This window comes from Manihot esculenta, chromosome 8, assembly GCF_001659605.2.
Source record: "Manihot esculenta cultivar AM560-2 chromosome 8, M.esculenta_v8, whole genome shotgun sequence".
In the NCBI taxonomy this organism is placed as follows: Eukaryota; Viridiplantae; Streptophyta; class Magnoliopsida; order Malpighiales; family Euphorbiaceae; genus Manihot; species Manihot esculenta.
This window is the reverse complement of record NC_035168.2, coordinates 17,092,690-17,097,691: the sequence shown is the minus strand read 5'-3', so window position 1 is coordinate 17,097,691 and position 5,002 is coordinate 17,092,690.

Here is a 5,002-nt window from a genome sequence, read left to right as displayed (position 1 = left end):
CTTTGAGTAGGAATATTATTTCAGTTTCTGTTTTGGACGATGAAGGTTTTTCATTTCTTATTAAGAATAAGAAATGCTCCATCAATAAAGATGATTTGCTTTATTGTATTGCAAATTCATATGACGGCCTTTATATCCTTAATCTAGATGATTCTAGAGACAACAATATCTATAAACATAACTTCTAAGAAAACTAAGTCAAATGAGTTAAACCCAACATATTTATGGCACTATCGTCTTAGCCATATAAATGAGAATCGCATATCTAAGCTCCATAAGGATGGTTTATTAGATTCTTTTGATTTTGAATCATTTGAAAATTGTGAATCTTATTTGCTTGGTAAGATGACAAAGGACCCTTTTACTAGACAAGGTCAAAGGGCTTCAGACTTATTGGGCTTAATACATACAGATGTATGTGGCCCACTAAGCATTAGTGCCAGGGGAGGTTATCAGTACTTCATTACATTCACTGATGATTTTAGTAGGTATGGCTATGTCTACCTAACGAAACATAAGCATGAATCTTTTGAAATGTCTAGAACTTTTCAAAATGAAGTACAAAATCAACTTGGTAGAACTATTAAGATGCTTCGATCTGATCGAGGTGGTGAATATTTGAGCCAAGAGTTTGATGAACATCTTAGAAACTGTGAAATTGTTTCACAATTGACTCCTCTAGGAACTCCACAATGGAATGGTGTTTCTGAAAGGAGAAATCGAACTTTATTAGATATGGTTCGATCTATGATGAGTCAAACAAATCTCCCTTTATCATTTTGGGGTTATGCCTTGGAAACAGCTGCATTCATTCTAAACCGAGTACCATCGAAAGCGGTTGAAAAGACACCATATGAGTTATGGACTGGCAAAATGTCCAGTTTGTCTTTCCTTAAGATTTGGGGTTGTGAGGCTTATGTGAAACGCTCAAATAAGCTAGCTCTAAAATCTATCAAGTGCAATTTTGTGGGGTATTATAAGGAAACCAAAGGATACTATTTCTATATTCCCTCAGAGAACAAAGTGTTTGTTGCTCGAAATGGTACCTTTTTAGAAAAGGAATTTATCTCTCAGAGATTCAGTGGGAGTACATTGCGACTTGAAGAAACTCAAGTACCACAAGAGAGCATTGAACCGCTGGTAGAACCACTTTCAAAACCACAAACAATTGTGGAAACTGAAAGGGTGACACAAGTCCCTCGCAGATCTGATAGGACACGTCATCAGCCTGAGAGATATGGATTTCTCATGACTGACAGTCGTGAACTTTTGCTCGAGGATGTGTACATGACACAACCTCAGGGTTTTGTAATCCTTGAGAATTCTGGAAAGATTTGCAAGCTTCAGAGATCCATTTATGGATTGAAGCAAGCTTCTCAGAGTTGGAATCTTCGTTTTAATGAGACAGTCAAAGACTTTGGATTCATCAAAAATGAAGATGAACCTTTTGTTTACAAGATGGTTAGTGTGAGTGCAATTGTGTTTCTAGTCCTATATGTGGATGACATATTACTCATTGGAAATGATATCTCTACCTTGCAAAAGGTTAAGACTTGGTTAGAGAATTCTTTTTCAATGAAGGACTTAGGTGAGGCTGCATATATCCTTGGTATTAAGATCTATAGGGATAGATCCAAGAGGATAATCGGTTTGAGTCAAAGTACTTATATTGACAAGGTGCTGAAAAGGTTCAGCATGCAAGATTCCAAAAGAGGATTCTTGCCCATGTCTCATGGTATTCATCTCAGCAAGAATCAATGTCCTATGACATCTGATGAGCGAGAAAGAATGAATAAGATTCCTTATGCTTCTGCTATTGGATCTATCATGTATGTCATGTTATGTACTAGATCAAACGTCTCATATGCATTAAGCACAACAAGCAGATATCAAGCAGATCCCAGTGAAAGTCACTGGACAGCTATTAAGAATATCCTAAAGTACCTTAGAAGGACTAAGGATGCATTCCTAGTTTATGGAGGTTTGGAAGACGAGCTAGTTGTAAGTGGTTACACAGATGCTAGTTTTCAAACCGACAAAGATGACTTCAGATCGCAGTCAGGATTCGTATTCAATTTAAATGGTGGAGTTGTTAGTTGGAAGAGTTCCAAGCAGAGCACTATAGCAGATTCTACAATAGAAGCTGAGTATATAGCAGCATCAGATGCAGCTAAAAGGGCAGTCTGGTTGAAGGAATTCATCTCAGAGTTAGGAATGGTTCCCAGCATTGCAAATCCTATGGACCTTTATTATGGTAATAATAGTGCCATAGCACAGGCAAAGGAGCCCAGATCTCACCAGAGATCTAAACATATACTCAGGCGATATCACCTTATTCGAGAGATCATTGATAAGAGGAGATATCAAAATATGCAAAGTAGACACAAATGACAACATTGCAAATCCACTGACCAAGCCTCTTTCACAGGTCAAGCATGATCAGCACACTAGGTCTATAGGTATTAGATACTTATATGATTAGGCCTAATGCAAGTGGGAGATTGTTAGTGTATATGCCCTAGGCCATTATCTTGGACCTTTTTGTATGTCGTTTTGGTTATTAATGAAGAGGTTTTTATCATTATTATTTGTTTGCATGTTACATAATAATGATTATCATCCCTGGTTACTTATTATTATGTTGATAATAATAAAATATAACTGGTATGATTATTGATTGATAATCATGAGATGATTATGTATATGTTGATATAATTCAATAATCATAAATACTTGTTAGAGAACAAAGTATTGGATGGACCCGCATTGAGATCACTACATGGGTCATTGTCATAAGTAAATCTCAAAAGTAGTTATGTCTTAATCCTTTGACTTGAGATTGTCATAGTTTCCAACATAAGGACTATTATGTTTTGACATAACCAAACGTTGTCTTTAATCGGACAATCGTAAAGGTTATGATTGAGCATAATAGAAATTATATAGAGGATAATGAACAATCAAGATAGGATTTGTCCCTCTCTATGAGAGAGATATCTTCTGGGCCCCTCGATAAGTGAGACTGAGAAATGCATGGTCGTGCTCAAATGAATTGATAGTGTGATCAATATCATTTGAATTTATCAGTTTACTTAGAGATCGAGAAATCATAAGTTTGAACATTATAAGTTTGACATTGACCATGACTTATATTCAAACTAGATATTGTGTGACAAAGGGATTAATTCATGTTCTATTTATTAGGCTTTATTGGACTATTGATCCTCATATTAGTTGGGTAGTCATAATGTCTTGCTAGAGGCCACTTATGACTTATGGGCCTTGTGGGACTGGGCCTATTGCCAATTAATGTGAGCCTATTGGGTCACACACAAAAGAACGTTGTTGATGAGCTATGTCATATTAATGGGCTAAAAGCCCAAAGCCCATTAATATAATTAATAATAATAAAGTGTTATTATTATTAATCATTAATATAATTAATAATAATAATAAAGTGTTACTATTATTATTGATATTAATTATTAATATAGTTAATAATAATAAAGTGTTATTATTATTAATTATTTATTATTATGAGATAATAATATTTAAAAGATCTGCAGTGTATCTATAAGTGTTACAGATAAAAGACTCTATCACATAAGATATTTGAGTATCTGCGAGATTGTGATAGTGGGTTCTGAGCACAACTCTTTTAAGAAAAGAGTTGGTGGAAAACAAAAGACTGAAATACATAAATACTCCTACTACGAATTATGGGGGTGGATGACGTTTTGAGAAAACTCAGTCTAATAGCTGCAGATTGTGGAGCACATAATCTATCCATTTTTGAGAGAGCTAGCACTCTAGAAGGATAGAAGACGTTCGTGTGGATACTACAGAGGGTGTTTGTTTGAAAAAGCAGCAACATCAGTCCGACAATATATCTTCTTGACGAGATTAACAGGTTAGTCTCATATCCATCCTTTGAATTAAATGAAGCACTCGGATTCTGAAAAAGGAAATCAACAGAGATTTTATTTTTTCGCTGCGCAACTGGATTGCAATAATCTCTAGAATTTCCCAACATTTTCTGCCTAATTTTGTGGTTTTAATCATATTTTGCAGATATTAGGTGTAAAGAGACAATATGGAGAAAATGCTCTTAAAACTGCCAAAAAGTGTCAAATATGAAAAGTGCTAAAAAAGAAAAGTTTTCAAATAAGAAAACTTTTCAGAAAAGGAAAGTTTTCAAATAAGGAAAGTTCAGAAGCAAAAGCAAACAAGGAAAGCTCAGTCAAAAGATTATTTGAAATTCAAATCGCAGATCTTTCTTTCCTTGTTCAAAGATGTGCACACACTGCAGCAGTCATATCTTCCTATTTAGGCAGCAAGATTTCATGAAGACGCACTTGTCTCTTCTGCATTCAGCATTCAAAATTCAAATGAAGGCTCCACCTAAAAAGGAAAGACTGGACAGATTCACTTTCCCTTCTGCACATCCATCCGCGCGCGCCTCTTGCCTTCTGAAGAGCTTGCAATGCGATTCTTTCCTTTTTAGACACAACTTGGGCAGCAAGCACCTCTTAGGCAGCAAGGGAAGCATGTAAGGACCTAGGGCAATACTTTCAACTATAAAAAGACACATAAGGAGCCTCCCCACAACTTTTTCTAGACCCCCTTGGACACACCTACGGGATTGCAAGTGATACCATCTCTTCTTCTACCTTTCTTTATTTTTTGGTTTTTGTTTTAGCCATGAGCGGCTGAAACCTTTTATTCTAGTTGAAGATTGGTTGAAACTTTGGTTGTTTTATGGATAGTGAGATATGAACATAAGTTATTTATCTTTTGGTTATTCAATATTTATACAATTTCATGCTTGATTCCATTATTGCTTTGTTATTATGATCAATGTGGCCACTTGATTTTTTATTGCAAGGTAATATATTGTTAGTTTGAATAATTTTGAGTCCGTAATTGCTTGAATTGTTCAAACACAAGAACACTTGGTGTAAAAATTAAGGAAATTGTATGATCTAGCAACATCTCCATGCGT